Source organism: Anolis carolinensis, chromosome 3 (genome assembly GCF_035594765.1).
Source record: "Anolis carolinensis isolate JA03-04 chromosome 3, rAnoCar3.1.pri, whole genome shotgun sequence".
NCBI classification, from domain to species: domain Eukaryota; kingdom Metazoa; phylum Chordata; class Lepidosauria; order Squamata; family Dactyloidae; genus Anolis; species Anolis carolinensis.
The window spans coordinates 226,804,047-226,823,631 of record NC_085843.1 but is presented as its reverse complement, the minus strand read 5'-3'; the positions used below and the strand labels follow the sequence as shown (position 1 = coordinate 226,823,631).

At 43.6% G+C, this 19,585-nt stretch overlaps 2 protein-coding genes across 5 annotated transcripts in view; both read right to left on the bottom strand.

Annotated features, from left to right (window-relative positions):
* sorcs1 (sortilin related VPS10 domain containing receptor 1) overlaps nucleotides 1-19,585 on the bottom strand; it is a 597,151-nt gene that overhangs the window by 538,116 nt on the left and 39,450 nt on the right. The window lies entirely within an intron of this gene.
* Nucleotides 1-19,585, bottom strand: part of LOC134297776 (uncharacterized) — a 74,503-nt gene that overhangs the window by 16,284 nt on the left and 38,634 nt on the right. Inside the window, exon 1 of the mRNA XM_062976279.1 lies at nucleotides 1-19,585. This exon is cut by the window's left edge and continues 11,052 nt beyond it; it is cut by the window's right edge and continues 38,634 nt beyond it. The gene's annotated coding sequence lies outside the window, so the exon portion shown is untranslated.

The window sequence follows — 19,585 nt, the reverse complement described above, 5'->3', positions numbered from 1 at the left end:
GTTTATGAAGATAATCAACGCCTCCTTGGAGCAGGACAAATTTCCATCTTGCATAAAACAAGCTATAGTGAGGCCAGTTTTGAAGAAGGCCTCCTTGGACTCGACCAACCTAAGTAACTACAGACCAATCTCTAAACTTCCTTTTTTGGGCAAGGTCTTGGAGCCGGTGGTCGCTTCTCAGCTCCAGAGATTCTTGGAAAATGCTGATTTTCTGGACCATTCGCAGTCTGGTTTCAGACCTGGCTACAGTACCGAGACGGCTTTGGTCGCCTTCGTGGATGACCTCCGTAGAGAGCTGGACAGGGGGAGTGTGACCTGCTGGTTCTCTTGGATATCTCAGCGGCTTTCGATACCATCGACCATGGTATCCTTCTGGGACGGTTCTCCGGGATGGGCCTCGGGGTACTGCTCTACAGTGGCTTCAGTCCTTCCTGGAGGGTCACTCTCAGTTGGTGAAGCTGGGGGACTCCTGCTCGGACCCCTGGCCATTGACCTGTGGGGTCCTACAAGGTTCTATTTTGTCCCCCATGCTTTTCAACATCTACATGAAACCGTTGGGCGAGGTCATCCAGAGTTTTGGAGTTCAGTGCCATCTCTATGCGGATGACACCCAACTCTACTATTTTCCACTTAAATCCAAGGAAGCCCCTGGGATACTGAACCAGTGTCTGGCTGCTGTGTTGGTCTGGATGAGGGTGAACAGGCTGAGACTTAATCCTGACAAGACAGAGGTCCTCCAGGTCAGACGTATGTCTGATCGGAGCATAGGGTGGCAACCTGTGCTTGACGGGGTCGCACTCCCCCTGAGGGCGCAGGTCCACAGCTTGGGGGTCCTCCTGGACTTAGCGCTGACACTTGAGGCCCAGGTGTCGGCGGTGGCTGGGAGGGCCTTTGCACAATTAAAACTTGTGCGCCAGCTGTGACTGTACCTCGAGGAGACTGATCTGACCAGGGTGGTCCACGCCTTAGTTACCTCTAGACTGGATTATTGCAACGCACTCTACGTGGGGCTGCCTTTGAAGACGGCCCGGAAACTGCAACTAGTACAACGTGCGGCAGCCAGATTTCTAACTGGAGCAAATTACAGGGCGCATTCTACTCCCCTGTTCAAGGAGCTCCATTGGCTGCCGTTTATTTTCTGAGCCCAATTCAAGGTGCAGGTCATTACCTACAAAGCCCTAAATGGTTTGGGACCCACCTACCTTCGGGACCGTAATTCTCCCTATGAACCTGCACGATCCCTTCGCTCATCGGGGGAGGCCCTCCTCTCGCTCCCACCACCCTCGCAGTCGCGGTTGGTGGGGACGAGAGAGAGGGCCTTCTCCGTCGTGGCCCCCCGGCTCTGGAACTCGCTCCCCAGGGAGATCAGTCAGGCCCCTACCCTCCTCTCATTTCGGAAGAGCCTGAAAACATTGCTCTTCCAGCAGGCCTTCGATAATTGATTTAGTAAGTCTGACCTGTTGCTTTTCCAATAATAGTCCCATATTTATGCCTCTTCCAGCACCTTGAAGGTGACAACAATTTGGACAATCCACCCCTTCCTGATGATTCTGACATAACTAGCACTTTGGCCCAGGTTTCTCCTGATTTTATCTAAGATTTTACCTTTTGTCCTGATATGTGATTTCTAAGGAGAGATGGGGCGGGGTACAAGAATAAAATTATTATTATTATTATTATTATTATTATTATTACTCAAGATTCTCTTCAGGGTACAACATCTCAGGTATCCTGCATGGCACTGTTGAGTGATATTATACATTTGAATAAGCATCTGAATAACAGATTTTGTCTGAATACTATTCAAGGAAATAAAGAACAACACTCTGAAAATATGGAATTCCAGACATGAAACAATCAGGGACAGCTAACACCTCTGAACAAAGGATTCCTCCAGGCAGGAATCAGCCAGTTCTTGAAGCTGACAAGGCCATTAAATGCTAATCAAGGTGATTAATTACAACATTCACACTTGTCTCCAACAGACAAGAGTTCTTTCTCCCACCCTGGACCTTCCACAGATATATAAAACTCCCTTGCTTAGTTTCCAATATACCTCACAACCTCTGAGGATGCCTGCCATAGATGTGGGTGAAATGCCAGGAGATAATGCTTCTGGAACATGGCAATACTGCCTGGAAAATTCACAACAACTCAGTGATTCCAGCCATGAAAGCCTTCAGCAACACTATTCAAGTAGATAACATGGGATGACTCAAGAACATAACATATTAGACTTGATTGATTTTTAATTTTCTGTGAGTGATTTTTGCCTTTACTTGTTCTGCCTTTTACATTCTTTTTTCCCTTTCAAAACAGAATTGTTTTAATATCTGGATATTAATAACAATGAATTGATTAAATTGTTTTAATAGAGAATGTCTTCTTGAAACACTTCCTTATGCAGAACTGCACTGTTGCTATGCTACTCCTTGTATTCTTAGGTAATTTCAAAAGATTTTGTTATGTTCAGTGTTAATTGGGGTTTCGGCAAGGAAATCCAAAATACCTTTCTGGTTATTTTTTTGCCCAGCATTGGGATTAAGATTGACACTTGAAAGATGGATTTTGAATTCCTTAAGCAGTTAGAGATTATAAGGTTTGTGAAGACGTTTAGCCTGACTGATGGCAGTCGATCATTATGCTTGGTGAGGAGAACAAATCGTTTTAAAGAAGGGCATCTGTCAAAATGGGAAATCTTCCTACAAATCCCTAGCACACCATAACAATAAAGTAAAGGTAATGGTTTTCCCCTGACATTAAGTCTAATTGTGTCCAACTCTAGGGGTTGGTGCTCACCTCCATTTCTAAGCCAAAGAGCCGGCATTGTCTGTAGATGCCTCGAAGGTCATGTGGCCACCATGACTGCATGGAGCGCCATTACCTTCCCACTGGAGTGGTACTTATTGATTGACTCACATTTGCAAGTTTTCAAACTGCTAGGTTGGTAGAAGCTGGGGCTAACAGTGGGTGCTCATCCCCTCCCCTGATTCAAACTGCTAACCCTTTGGTTAGCAAGTTCAGCAGCTTAGCAGTTTAACCCAGTGCGCCACAACAGTCTCCCCACCACAACAATACAGTTGTGATGCCTCATGGGCCTTGTAGTCCTGTTCCTAGTACTATTGTGGCAGATGAAGATGAAAACATGGGGTTTTTGCCGGTTCAACAAGAGCCGGAGTCTCTTCACCTGCCAGATGTTGATGTTTGCCCTCAAGAATTCAGTAAAACAGGCCTAGGGCAGAACTCCCCTCTGTTTCCCAGGAAGGAATATTATTCTAGAGACAGAGGAGTTAGAGAGGCCCAATGGAGGAGTTTACGGATCGCTGCCAAACAACAGACTGATTAGGCCTGCTTCCCTTGGGAAATTCTAAGGAGTCTTGCATCTGGACAGAGTTGGGTTTCGCTTCTTGTTCTCTAGGGAAAGAGATTTGTTGGCGGGAAAACGAGACCCAATATAGGTGTTTGGCGCGGGAGATTCTTTGCGGAGTCAATTGATCAGCTTCAGGAGAGAGATCGTGTGTGGACTTCGTAACCCCAGTTCCTTGCTTCCCGGATCAAGCTTTCAAGCCTTTGCCTTGCCTTGCTGTTTAACCACGGACCCTGCTCCATGCTTCACGTTTTGCCTTGTTTCTAGCCAAGAACCAAGTTTATTCCCAGCCTTGTTGTCAAGCTTCATTGGACTCTAAGACTCTGACATTTCCCCACACTATTGCTTGGCAAAAGTGTGTGTTTCGGTCAAGTGGATTAAAACTTTGAACTCTAATATCATTTATTGGACAATACATTTTTGGACTATATTTGACCTCATTTGAAAGGTCTGCTTCTGAACTATATTCTTCACTTGTTTTTATTGCTTTTAATTATTTCCTTAATAAAGATATTAGATAGAGATTAGCCTCCGTGTACGGTTATTGGTGCCCAGCAGCCAGGGGTCTGACAGTTTGACTCCGCCAACCCAGCACCAAATAACCTAAGGCCAATATGTCAACTCCAGGAGCCGGAACGGCCGCCCCAGCTCAACCACTCAGTTACACCATTTCTCAAGATGAATTCAATCGGATCCGGGACACACTCCGAGAGCAGGAGGGAGAGATACGGGGCTTGAAGGAACGAGGAGCCGATCTCCCTGCTCTAGCGCTGCCAACCAAGTTTTCTGGAGAAGCCTCCAAGGTTCATGTCTTCCGTCACCAGTGCCAGGCGTACTTAGAGGCCCATCAAGCCGAGTTTGCCCAAGAAGATGTCAAGGTGGCGTGGATATTCAGTCTCCTGGATGGGCCTGCGGCCACTTGGGCGATGGCATTGTACGACGCGGATTCCACGCACCTAAACACTGCGCAGCAATTCTTGAACCACCTTCGAAAAACCTGGGGGATCGAGGACGACGAAGAGGCGGCCGGCCATAAACTCCGGCGCCTCTTCCAAGGGGACAGACCATTGTCCCGATACATAGCCGAGTTCCGGGTGCTGGCTCAAAACACCGGCTGGAACGATATAGCGCTCAGAGGGCAGTTTCGCGAGGGCCTCAACATTGAGATGCAGGAAGAAATCTCTAAGGTGGACCCCCCTGGGACTCTTGAAAGACTCATCGCCCAGTGTTTACGGGCTGAAGTCTTGCTCGCCAACAAGAAACAGTGGCTCCGGGGCCAGAGTGGAAGAGCCGGAGTAAAGCCTCCCACTTCTACCAGTGTCCAGCCTCGTCCAGTATGGAGACCCCCACCACCAGCCCCTAACCCCACGGGAGGCGAGGAGGAGCCGATGCAGTTGGGCAATGTGCGCCCCAGGCTAGATGTTGCTGAAAAGGCCCGCCGCCAACGTTTGAATCTGTGTTGGTACTGCGGAAATGGGGGCCACTTCACCAGAGAATGTCCAGCCAAAAAGAAGCCCGCCGCCCGTCTGGCGGCGGCGTCCTCCGCGGAGGCGGAGGCTACCGAGGCGGCTGGAACAAAGCCGGCGGGGGAAGCCAGCGACCGGGCGTAGGAGGGCTCGCCAACCCGGTCAAAAACTCCATTCAAGAGTCGCAAACGGGGGTCCTATTTCTCCTGGTGGTCACGCTGTGGTCAGTGAAAAAAGGACCCGTCATGATCCATGCCATGATAGACTCAGGGGCAACAAACAACTTCATCGATAGGGACTATGCTGACTCTCTGGGACTACAATATCATGATTTCAAGAACGCCCGGGTGGTGCAAGCCATAGACGGCCGACCCCTGAAGACAGGTCCAGTAAGCCAATGGACCGAGCCCACCAGAATGTGGATAAGAGAACACATGGAAGAAATCTCCTTCTTCGTTACCAAGGTCCCCCATTTCCCCGTGATTTTGGGTATCCCGTGGCTGACACTCCACGACCCAAACATCTCCTGGACCAACAGAGAACTGCAGTTCGCCTCAAGGTATTGCCAAAATCATTGTCTAGTAGCCAAGGTCTGCCATGCCACAGACGCAGAACCCATCATCACCTTGCCCAAGAAATACTCGGACTTTTGGGATGTTTTCAATGAAAAGGAAGCCGAGAAACTACCCCCACATAAACCCTACGACTGTGCCATTGACCTGGTGGAGGGGGCCCCAATTCCGCGAGGACATCTCTACTCCCTGACTGAACCAGAGCAAGAAGCTCTCAGGGAGTTTATAGAGTCAAACCTTCGCAAGGGGTTCATCAGACCCCCTCAATCCCCAGCCGCTTCCCCAGTGATGTTTGTGAAAAAGAAGTCAGGGGACCTACGCTTGGTTGTGGACTATCGGGCACTGAACAACATCACGAAGCAGAACCGCTACCCATTGCCATTGATCTCAGACCTATTGGACCGACTCTGAGGGGCCAAGGTTTACACCAAACTGGATCTTCGCGGGGCTTACAATCTAGTTCGCATAAGAGAAGGGGATGAATGGAAAACCGCCTTCCAGACCAAATTCGGATTATACGAGTCCCTAGTCATGAATTTCGGATTATCCGGAGCCCCCGCAACGTTCCAGCATTTTGTCAACGATATTTTCCAAGATTATCTAGATCGGTTCTTGATCATATACTTGGACGACTTTTTGGTGTTCTCGAAATCACAAACGGAACACGATCAGCACATCAGAATGGTGCTACAACGATTGCGGGATCATGGACTATATGCCAAGTTAGAAAAATGCGCCTTTGATTGGCAAGAGGTAGACTTCCTGGGATACCGCGTCTCGCCACTAGGACTATCCATGGACCCGGCAAAGGTTTCGGCCGTATTGGAATGGCGAGCGCCAGCTAACAAAAAGGAAGTTCAGCGCTTCTTGGGGTTTGCAAACTACTACCGCAAGTTCATCCCAGACTTCGCTCGCTGGTCTGACCCAATCACCAGCTGCATCCGAGGGAAACAACCTTTCCGCTGGACAGAACAAGCTGAGCAAGGGTTCCACCAGCTAAAGCAGTTATTCACAACCCAGCCAATTCTACAGCACCCTGATCCTAAAACCCCTTTTGTTGTGCAGGCTGACGCCTCCAATGTGGCAATTGGGGCTGTGCTCATGCAACCAGTGGGAGAACATCTCCATCCTTGTGCCTATTACTCACGACAACTAACAGCCCCAGAGAGAAATTATACCATTTGGGAAAAAGAACTCTTAGCCATAAAGGCAGCCTTTGAAAATTGGAGGCATTGGCTAGAAGGGGCCAAATTTCCCATTGAAGTCCATACTGACCATCGAAATTTCGAACATCTAAGGACCGCACGGAAGCTAAACCAAAGGCAGCAGCGCTGGGCTTTGTTCTTTGAACGTTTTGACTTCCGGATCCATTATGTGACTCCAGCTCAGACCAAGCAAGCAGATGCCCTGTCACGGAAACCAGAATATGCAGCAGGACGCAAAGACACCTCAGAATCACGATTGCTGCAACCCGAGAACTTTGCCACGCTCACAGTGGGGAACACCAAATCCACTTCAATTGAGCCAGCTCCTCCTAACCCAGAATCCCTTTTCACTCAAGAGATTAGGGCCAGTCAACAGACAGATGCCTGGGCTCAAGAACAGATTCGCCAAGGACTATGTTTCCCTTTCTCACTCAAGAACGATCTATTATGCTACAGGAACCATGTTTACATCCCTCCAGGTCCCGGCAGAGAAAAGGCACTTCATTTGTGCCATGACAGCAAGCCAGCAGGACATTTTGGGTTATTTAAAACCATGCACTTGATCCTGCGAGATTTCTGGTGGCCCAAGATCCGCAAGGATGTGGAGAATTATGTCAATACCTGCCCTGTATGCCAGCGTTCCAAGACACAAAGGGAGAAGCCGTCAGGGCTACTGCATCCCCTTCCCACTCCTTCTCGCCCATGGGAGATAATCTCCGCGGATTTTATCACTGACTTACCACCCTCCCTTGGATTCACCACGATTCTAGTAGTGGCTCATTTATTCCCTGCGATGGCCTTCCCACGGCCAAAGAGACTGCAGATTTATTCCTTCAGCATGTATTTCGGCTACATGGATTGCCCAAGAGTTTGGTCACTGACCGTGGATCTCAATTCACCTCTCGTTTTTGGAAAGCCCTGCAAAAACTATTGGGCATAGACTCTCGTTTATCTTCAGCTCACCATCCCCAAACAGATGGACAAACCGAGCGCACCAATGCCACATTGGAACAATACCTTCGCTGTTATGTAAACTACCAACAGGACAATTGGGCTTCACTATTACCTCTATCAGAGTTTGCTTACAACAATGGTGTCCAGAATTCAACTAAGGAAACCCCGTTCTTTGCAAACTACGGTTTCCATCCTCGTTTCTTTCCTTCTGTCATAGAGACCTCAGAAGTCCCTGCAGCGGAGGATTGGCTGCAGGAACTCACAGCGGTACAAGAACTCTTGCACCAGAAACTTGATCAACAAACGCCACGCTGACAGCCATCGCCAGCCTGGTCCCGAGATCAAGGTAGGAGATCGGGTTCTGTTGTCCACTCGCTTTTTGCCCTCCCACCGTCCCTGCCGGAAGTTAGATGCCCGTTTCATTGGTCCCTACCCAGTGGTGGCGCAACTTAACCCTGTGACTTTCAAACTCCAACTTCCGCGCTCCATGCGCATTCATCCGGTGTTCCACCGTTCCCTGCTCCTTCCGGCGGATGGTGTTCGCCCCGACGCGAGCCAGCCGCCCCCCGCCCCTGTTCTAGTGGACGGAGAGGAGGAGTTCGGGGTTCAGGACATTTTGGATTCTCGCTTCCATCGCCGCCGCCTTCAGTATCTGATTGACTGGGTGGGTTTTGGCCCCGAAGAACGCTCCTGGGAAGACGCTTCCACAGTCCATGCCCCTGATTTGGTCCGCCGCTTCCAAGCCGCGGCCCCGCGACTCTCGGGGACGGGCCCTGAATGAGGGGGGCCTTGGGAGAGGGGATAGTGTGATGCCTCATGGGCCTTGTAGTCCTGTTCCTAGTACTATTGTGGCAGATGAAGATGAAAACATGGGGTTTTCGCCGGTTCAACAAGAGCCGGAGTCTCTTCACCTGCCGGATGTTGATGTTTGCCCTCAAGAATCCAGTAAAACAGGCCTTGGGCAGAACTCCCCTCCGTTTCCCAGGAAGGAATATTATTCTAGAGACAGAGGAGTTAGAGAGGCCCAACGGAGGAGTTTACAGATCGCTGCCAAACAACAGACTGATTAGGCCTGCTTCCCTTGGGAAATTCTAAGGAGTCTTGCATCTGGACAGAGTTGGGTTTCGCTTCTTGTTCTCTAGGGAAAGAGATTTGTTGGCGGGAAAACGAGACCCAATATAGGTGTTTGGCGCGGGAGATTCTTTGCAGAGTCAATTGATCAGCTTCAGGAGAGAGATCGTGTGTGGACTTCGTAACCCCAGTTCCTTGCTTCCCGGATCAAGCTTTCAAGCCTTTGCCTTGCCTTGCTGTTTAACCACGGACCCTGCTCCATGCTTCACGTTTTGCCTTGTTTCTAGTCACGGACCTAGCCAAGAACCAAGTTTATTCCCAGCCTTGTTGTCAAGCTTCATTGGACTCTAAGACTCTGACATTTCCCCACACTATTGCTTGGCAAAAGTGTGTGTTTCGGTCAAGTGGATTAAAACTTTGAACTCTAATATCATTTATTGGACAATACATTTTTGGACTATATTTGACCTCATTTGAAAGGTCTGCTTCTGAACTATATTCTTCACTTGTTTTTATTGCTTTTAATTATTTCCTTAATAAAGATATTAGATAGAGATTGGCCTCCGTGCACGGTTATTGGTGCCCAGCAGCCAGGGGTCTGACAACAGTTCCCATTTTTTGTTGCCAGAAAAGCATACTAGAATGGGATGGAGAAGATAATCAAGACCAAATCACTGAATTTAACTTATTTTAAAAGGGTAATATAAGTCTTAAGAAACTAAGATACATTGATTATAATCTGAATTTCCTCTGCCAAGGTAGTGCAATACCTGCCAAAGGTGAATTCAGTCTTTGGTGTGCTACCTTTGCAGCTCAGTTCTTTCCCCTCCCACTCATCTGCTTGATCCTTCAAAGGTAGATAGAAAGAGATATTTTCACAGACACAGGACATTAAAGCCATTCTTCCTTCATCAAGCCCTTCCTTTGAATATACATGTCAAGGTTTGGTTTTACATTCCTCTTTTAGTTTGCTTGCCCCAATTGATACTGCAAACTGATATAATCTTTAAAGCAGCTTAACTGTGATGGCTTTTAAAGAAAATTACTATAATACTATAATCAAAAGATCTCTGGTACACAACTGCTAAAACCACCCTGAACCTATAGTACAAACGAAGAAAAATAACAATATTAAATTTGTATTATAGATATGTCCTTGTGTTAAATTATCACAGTGAGATGGCACAATCTTCTGGTCTTTTTGGCCAGTGCTGGGCATATCAATTTTTTTTCTGGGAAACCACATATTATAACAAATGCCAGACCTCATTGGATTAAGATTACTAGCAATTTTAGGACCTTAAAGACAGCTTGAAACATTTGATTGGTTCAGAATACAGCACTTAAGAATTTTGGAAGGAACTCAGAATTCTGATCACATTCCACATGTTCTGCACTAATCACATTGGCCACCTGTCCATATCAGAACCTAATTTAAAATGGATGTATTCACCATTCTCCACGGTCCATTACTGAGACCTATTAGATTGGTGTATACCATAGACTGTGCCTTTTCTATGGTGGATGTACATCTCTGAAATATTCTCTGGAATATTTTCCACAGGAAAATACACTTGACCCTTTCTTTGATGACTTTTTTGGTTGGCATAACATATATTTTTATTCCAGTCAGCTTTGGGTGAATACTGCGGCTGTGACTGCTTCATCAGCTCCTATATTTGTATGCTGCTATTTTTATCAGATCATTTTATATGATTTATTATGTGCTGTTTTCCTCCAATATTTTCATTTCTTCTGCATAATCTTACTTTATTGTTTTACTGACTGTTGTAAACCACGTTGGAAGTATAAATTATCCTGAAATTTTGTTTAAACACTATTAAAATAATATACATATACACAGACGTAGTGTGTGTAGAACATATGAAAACCAATCAATTATCACAACTTTGAAGACCTTGAAAGTGCTCCTGGCTTTGAACACATAACAGAGAGAAATCTGAAGAAAAAAAAAACACTGTCCAGATATGGCTCAGTGTCTTTTGAAATGTCAAACATTTTATTATTTGTTTCAATGTGAATATGCTGATTATTATTTTTTACTAAAACTTTGCTCCTTTTAAAAAGTTGTCATTTTCCTGATCATGTAATGAGTATATTGTTTTTGAATCTCACATGCCTCTTTATATAAAGGGATATTCCAAAATAGAAGTCAGAGAAATGAGACCTGCAGGCCACTTGAATTCCTCTAACTTCTTTTTGTGTACACATCCCAACCATCTAGGAGACTATAAAGTCCATAATCTTTCCCAAATTTTAGTGCACAATTTTTATAAAAAGCAAAGCTAATAAATGCTAGAGATGTGCACAGTATTCGTTTCTCCCGTTTCATTCGTTCTTTCATTCCTCTCATTTCAGGGTGGAGCATGAAATAGGAACACCCCCTCCAGAACAAAAATTAACTTGGAACAAAAGAAAGCGGGAGCGGTTACCATTTACTTGTCTGCTTTTTGTGAGCACAGTTTAATCTTTTTTATTAATCCCCCAGCAAACAAAAAGTAAACCCTATTTACTCTCCTCTTCCAGGAGGTCATAACTCTTCCTTATGTAGAAGTGGGAAGCCTTCTTAAAATGCCTTGGAGAGAGTGTGGCTCCTCTTCCCTCTTCCTTGGCTCTTGGAGCTGCTGCTTTAGGTTGCTGCGGCTGTTGATGCTGCCTCTGTCTCTAATGCAAGAAATGCACCTCCTCTTTCCCCTTCATGGCTCTTACTCCATCTCCTCTTTCTCCTTTGCGCCTCTTACTTCTTACTTCACGCCCCCTCATCTTCCTCTTTTGCACCTCTTACTCTATAGTAAGCCAGGCAGCAGCAGCAGCAATGATCCAAGGTGGCAGCTCCAAGAGCTGCGGAGGGGGAGAGGAGAGGATAAGAGGCCTGGAGGAAGAAGGGGGGACTGAAGGAGCCTTCCTTGCATGACAGATAGAGGAGAAGGAGGACAGGAAGGCAGCAGTAGCAAGCAGGGACTCAAGGCAGCAGCTCCAAGACAAACCATGCCATTGCTAAAAAATGATGGGAAAGGGAGTGGAATCCCCCCCCCCCCACATTGCCACCAGTTAAGGAAGTAGTAAAATACTGGATTTGGGCACTGGGCTGTGTGTGGGGAGTGTCGAGCATCTTTGACCTTTGGCTCCCTCCTGCTGCTGCTCCTGGAGAAGTTAGAGGGTGGGGCCAGTGGGGAAAAAGAGAGGATGTTTTTAAGGAGGTTTTATTTATAGAATGAAAAAAATCCCTAAAAATTGGAGGATGACCCAAACATTATAAAACTTGGTGAGCAAAGAGTGGTAGATGTGCCCGCCATATGTGGCAATTTTCACCCCTCTAGCCCTAAAACCAAGGGAAAGGGGAGCCTGGGGAAGCCTGTCCTTTGCCACCAATGGACCAAACATTTTTGTATTTTCAGACGCAGAACAAAAATGCTCATTAAGAAAGGCACTGCTTTTCAGAAGATGGTCAAAAATGAAAACAGGGTCCTTACAAATGAAACAAACAGAAATGGATAGCAATTCTATACAAATACACAAGCCTAAAAAAATACCTCCACACCATCAGAGAATGCATTGATTTTCCTTATTGGATCCACCAACAACCCAATTCCCCTGTATCCTTTACCAAAAAACCCGCCACCAAAATGAAAAACAGTTTAACCTGGAATCTACTGGCTCACATTTGTTGTTGTTGTATTATTTGCTTGCCATATATCACACTAGCTGAAGCCTTCATGTTGTCTTCAAGGTCAGCCCCACAAAAATCACATGGCTTTCTATCTGTCACAAGAACACCTGGTCCAGTCTCAGTTCCCCTGTTTCCTACCAACTTGATATGATAGCATGAAGTGCAGACAACCCCATCCCATTACATACTGGAAGTTGTTGCCTTCCTGTTTTGAGCTCTGTGCCCACATCAGCACATTCTTTTGATCACTACTGGCACATATGACAAAAGAGATCAGTATATTCCTGTTATGCTGTCATCCACGCAGCAAGAATGGAACTGCCCTTTCCCCTCCCACTCCTGGCTCTTTTCAAGTAGCAAGAGAAGTATCTGATTAAACTAATAAGTGTAATTTGCTAAATTTATCCCTGGTGTATGAAACACTACTGAAATCGATGGTCCACTAAGCACCAGTATCTCTTTATATAACACACACAATAGAGGTCAGAATAGAAGACTATAATAGTCCCTTCTGGGTCTTAAAATCTATTAGTGAAAACCCTGGAACAGAACTAGCAGATAGTAATGACACAAATTATAACTAGCTTTTGGAGTGTAATGAGGGAGGGGAAGTATGAAAATTTCCACTGTTCAGTTAGGTATAGCTATTGCAAAAGATTCTTGGTATTTTTGTAATGGTGTCTTCCTTCAATGCAAGGGCACAGACATTCCAGTTTAGGAGAGCAGGTTAACGTGATAGGACAAATTTAGCAAATGTGGATTGAGACCAGAGGCACCCCATGCCCTGGCTGTGCTCTGTCTTTGACATTATCTTATGGATTAGGTGTGTTAAAATCTTGTAATGCACATGCATTTTATGGTTTTCTATTCTGAATTTCAAAATTATTGGGCAGAACAACAAAAGAATATGACAGATCTCTGCTGTAGTAACTATTGTCTATTAATCTGTCTATGTTGCTACTGGGAGGAGGCTTAAATCCTGCATTCCTACACTTTAAAACTAAAACTAAGTACTATTCAGACATGAAAACACTGGTTTAAGATAGCTACATAAGGCTTCATCACAAAGACTTCCAGTGGTGCATGTCTGGGGGTGTGGGAAACCTGTTGCCCAATGCCCCCATCACCCAACTCAAGCAAAAGGAAAGGTGAAGTGGAATTTGCCACCAAATTTATCCCAGTCTGATGAGGTTGTCACTCTATTAAGCAGAGTTATATCAGTGGCTTAGAATATTACAAGGAAATACTCTTGGAAGAATGTTTACCCAACTGGTAATTTATTCTATTGGTTGTAATTTTTTATTCCATCCACAAAAGCTACTTATTTAGAAAGTAACTACAGTTGGCTTTCAATGTTTGGCATTTGAATTCAATACCTTTCTTATACTGAAATCCTTATTTCACAAAAGGTTCAAGATTTTAGCCTAATGCTACAAGCATATCCTAAATTCTCTAACAGGAGTTCTTTAGACCTACTGAACCCTGTGGAACTACTTCTATGTTTCTGTTCCTGTGTGGTTTCAAAACATTTCCAACTGATGGTGATCATAAAGCAAAGCTATCATAGGATTTCCTTGGCAAGATTGTTAAAAGAGGGTTTTCCAATGCCCTCCTCTGAGGGTGCTTCCAGTCAGTGTCAAACTGTAGGAAAAATAAGTGGGGCAAAAAAGCAGTACCTGACAGCAATTTACTGGATTGACGGAGCTGTCAATCCAGTAAATGCTCCTCCTGTGTCCTGACACCTTCCTCTGTAGCAGATTTTAGAAATACACAAGATAGACGAGGGACATCCGGCGGAAGTTTATTTTTTATTACAGTAGAGTCTCACTTATCCAACACTCGCTTATCCAACGTTCTGGATTATCCAACGCATTTTTGCAGTCAATTTTTTCAATATATCATGATATTTTGGTGCTAAATTCGTAAATATAGTAATTACTACATAGCATTACTGTGTATTAAACTACTTTTTCTGTAAACTTTGTTGTATAACATGATGTTCTGGTGCTTAATTTGTAAAATCATAACCTAATTTGATGTTTAATAGGCTTTTCCTTAATATCTCCTTATTATCCAACATATTCGCTTACCCAACATTTTGTCGGCCCGTTTATGTTGGATAAGCGAGACTCTACTGTATTTTTAATTGATTATCCGAGATGTGCTGGACTTCATATGTGCTGTTTTGGATATCTTCTTGTGCACACAAGCAGATTTATTATTTATCTCTCCTCACTCTCTTGTAAATTCAAGCTCTGTTTAATTTCATACACATCAGAACAAAGGAATAGTTGCCGAGAGTTCTCATTGTAATTGCTTTCCAATTGTGCTTCCATTTAGCCACCTATGTGTCCATGGCTCCATTTCTTTATAGTCCCCATCAGCTGTTTTAGGATTTTAAATTGCGCACATGTGCTGGGGCTATCCACACCAGCATATAGAAATGAAGTAACATATTTTTGTTGAGTGTAGCAATAAAAAGTCATGTGATTAGTACATTTTTCGGCCAAAATCAGGTTTTAAGTGCACTTTTTTAACATGAGTTTTTCAACTGTTAATGAGAATCAGCACACATTTTCTGTAAAAGTCATTTAGCCACACACACACACACACACACACAAACCTTTTTATTCTGGTTTCTTCTGGGTTTTAGAGTCTGTGGAGTGAAAGTGTTACTTGCTCAAGGTCACCCACTGGATTTCCATGGGGAATTGACCCCTAGTCTATAACAGCACCCAAACCACTATACCATACAGGCTCCCCCACTTCAATATCAATAAGTGTAAGCTTGAACAGTTAACAGTATAACCCTAAAATACAACTTACCTTAAACCAATTTTGTGATCAAACTAGGTGCAAAACAAAATAAAACAACTATGAATGGCCCCCTTTCAGGCTCTCCCAAAGCTTCTAAAGTAGAGGATTGATTCAACATTTTTTTCATTTTTCCATTTGGGGGTAAGTGTCTCCATCTTTTGTAATTTCCTGTGCTTGCTATATTTGATTACTGCACAGTTATCTGTAAAGACACAAATCCCTCTCTTGTCCTCTCTAGTCCGAGACAATAGCTCTCCAGCGGCTCTTCAACAAAAAGCCAATCCCTGCCAAATTCAAGAGGGTAAACAAAATTCATCTCCTTTGGCAAGGTTTCTCCAATCTAATGCATGTAATTACCTGTATCCCTTATGATGTCCTTGTTTACAGATTAAAGCTACAAATCTAAAGATGGGGACACAATTAAAGCAGATGAGTCAAAAATGCACATTGGCTGATTTCTTTAGTACCTCCACTAATACCACTGAGATGACTGGGACTGCCTTTGCATTTTAAGATTCAACCAATGAAGCAGCAAATACAGGTAATGGGAAGATCTAATGTGCCTCCTTTTCTCTCTTTATGGCTTGCTATGTGTCTGACCTCATCCACCCACATTATATCAGTTCAGAAACAGTGATTCACCAGCCCACCTATCTACTTTAGAGACGTAGGTAGCACACTTTACTTTTTTGTTGTGCCATTTGTAGTTGCCATGGGGACTGAATTCCATTTTTGATGTGTGAAAAATGATGCAATAATCAAAACTACAAATTCATTCCATTTTCTTAGGGTGAAGATGATAAATGATAAGACATCTAACAGGGATAGTAAGTGTGACAATTCTTTAAAATGAAATAACCTTCAAACCCTAAATAAGGCTCTATTTATCTTTCTCCAGCCAGCAGTCATTTACACAATTCTAAGTCTATATGCTTCATTATGACTCTAAGAAACAGTAGAATATAAATGCACTTTTCTTTTTTAAAGGAACTATTTACCAAACAATTTTAACATGCTTAATAGCATACTTTGCTGCAGTGCATAAGACACATAAGGGTATGTCATATAGGGGATGGGGCAAGCTTGTTTTCTGTTGCTTTGAGAACCAGAACACAATGCAATGGATTTGAATCACAAGAAGAGAGCTTCAACCTAAACATTAGAAGAAATTCTTTACTGTACTTTCAGAAAATGATACATTCTTTTAAAGTCTTTAAGCAAAGGTTGGTTATCTCTAAGAAACATATTTTTGTACTTTTCTCCACGACAAAAGCTTGGGCTAGATGGCCTTTGTGGTCCTTTATTACAGATTCTAAAACGTATTTGCTGTTCTTTTGACTTCTATACCAAAATATGAATATACTTGAGGAGGTTATAAATGATACACCTATGGAAAAAAGTGGGAGCACAGATAGGGGTGAAATCTTTTCCAGCCATCTTTACTTCCTTTGCTGAGATCTTGATACCTCTGTATTTACTATAGTCACCAGTTGAGTATATATATCCTGGGAGTTCTGGGAATTTTCTGACTCTGCCTATTCATGTGCAGAGAACATTACATAAGTTGATGATAGAAATGTAAATTCCTAGCATCAACAATGTAGTTGTTTTCTTGTATATGAAGGCACACCACTGAATGTTCTCCTCACTGGATGAGATTACAAAAGCTTTTCTACCCTGGGACTTTCAGAATTTCCATAAAAAAACTTTTTACAAGAAATAATGCGCTTTTTTCCAAAACATCTAATGTTTGTATCCGGCGGACAGCGGTGTATGCGACGGTGTATGTATGTGGTAGCTTTCTGATGGACCAACACTTTCACAAGCCACTGAGACCACCAGGAATGACAGATCTGGACCAAACTTGCCACACATAACCCCCATGACCCATTTTATGTCCTGGTGCCATTTGGGGGATGATGGGCCATGGATTATGGGATTTGCAGTACTTTCAATCTCTTCGGCTCCCACAGATCACTGCCGTGCCCACGAGTGATGGAACTGGACCAAACTTGGCAGACAGAACCTCCATGACCTCCTTTACATCCTGGGGCAGATTGGCGGAGGACAGACTAAGGATGATGGGACTTTCAGTACCTTCACTCACTTCCCGACACCACTACAACTGCCAGGAATAACAGAATTGAACCGAACTTGGCACACATAGCCCATATGACACAGTTTACACGCTGCTGCAGTTTGGGGTAGGACAGACCAAGGATTATGGGATTTGCAGTACCTTCACTCGATTCACTTCCCACAGACCATTGCGACCCCCACAAATGACACAACTGGACCAAACTTGGAACACAGGTGCAATGTGGCCCACTTTACACCTTGGTGTGGTGTGGGGAAGGATGTACCATGGATGATAGGACTTGCAGTGCCTTCACTAACTTCCTGAGACTGTTGTGACCCACCAAACTTGGCATGCAGAGCACCCATGACCCACTCTATACCCTGGTGAAGTTTGGAGGATGATGGTCCATGGACAATGGGAATTGTAATACCTTCACTCACTTCCTTAGAACATTGCGACCCCCGATGCGTGATCAAGACCAAACTTGGCACATAGAGCCCCCATGTCCTAATACAAGTTGAGTATCCCTTCTCTGAAATGTTTGGTGTCAACCAAAAGGTTTTCAGATTTATTTATTTTTTGTATTTTAGAATACCTGCATTTCTAACATGTATATAATGAGTTGTCTTGGAGATGGGTCCAATTCTAAACACAAAATTCATTTATGTTTCATGCATACCAGCCTGATACAATACGATATTATTCATAATTTTGTACAATAAAATGAAGTTTGTGTACATTGAACCATCAAGTTCCCTGCATATAAAATGATGCAAAATTTAGTGATTTTATGCCCTTTCAGATTAATTTCACTTGAAAGGATATTGCATGCTTCTGTGTTCTGTAAGTTTCAATGCGTCATTCTTCACCATTCTAATTCTTTTTACAAAACTTTCAACAATTGGTCACCTAAACCCTAATAACTCTAAAAGTTTTTTTTTTCAGGTGCGCACAGTGGGAAGTCACACATTCAAAGCTACTGAGAACAAGTCCAGAATATCTTGCATTTTGACAGTAGCAGTTTATACAAAAGAAAATACCTGGATATAAGCCAGAGCTCTCTGTTTGGTATGCTATAGGCATTTAATACAACAGAACAACGTACAGATAGTTCTTGTCATGATCTAGCTCTCTATTTACTGTCTGTCTATTCATTGATGTATGAGTCACTGAGTATTTGTACTATTTGGAAAATAGTCAAAACTTGAAAAACAACCAACATCACCCCCCAACAGCCACATCACCAATCTATTAATTAAAATATATTTAAAATCTGGATGGAAATGATAAATCTCCAAGAAAATAAATATCAGCTGCAGGGATAGTCTAACATGAAAGGGACAATACATATCTCAGAAACAACCAGTTTGCCACTGGGAGAATCAGAAAGCTGTATTAAATTAATGGAGTGTGAGCTTGAGCACCAGAGTACCAACAGTAACCCTTGTCATCTTCCAAAAATTGAAGAGATAGTGTTAAAGTGGGGTACTTTCTCTGTTTCAGTAGGCTCCCATAGTCCTATTCAATTTATAACACATGAAGCACAGAGTTTGTCATGTTCTCTGGAAGTGTTTGTTTTGCTCATTCTGCTGTGTCTATTATACCTAGCTCTTGTCAGATGGCTTTAAAGCTATCATACCATGCATCTGGTGTCCCCATTTTAAGGTTGGCTGAGTCAGTTTACCAGCTGAGTCAGTTTCCAGTGCACATATTATGCACCAGGAGCTACAGCTATCCACAGTTAGCCTTATCATACTTAGATATTGCTCTTGAAAGTCTTTTTGTGTTCTTGGCAGCTGGCTGATAAAATCCCTGCTGTTAACTCCATCCCAGAAACAAGGAAATACAAGGTAAGTATTACCTCTCAGAGACCATTAAAACTATCTCATTAAAAAGTGAGGAGGAAAACCCATGCCTAACCCCAGAATAATGGAGAGAGACAACGACATACCATGTAGCTATCATGTATAACAAGATAGGATTTAATGACCAAGCAACAGTAGGAATCCAGTGCTAAACTCAACTCACTGTGCCCCTCTTATTCTGCCTATCCCTAACATACTTGAAGGAGTCAGGTATAGAAGATATATTATGGTGGCTCTCAAAGGCTGGAGATGTTTGACATTGTTTCTGTGGTTGTTTAACTGAATGATAACATTGGAGGGGACATTCTTTATAGGAGCAATATTTTAATTCATACATTATTGTTTGTGATAAACATTTGAGATAATCACTTAATACGGAACCATCTTAAGCAGAAAACAGTTTAATTCCATCCTACTCACATGTATCCCCATGGTTTTGTCACATATTGCAAAATTTCCATTTCTAATTGAACAAGCAAATCGACATACAGCATATG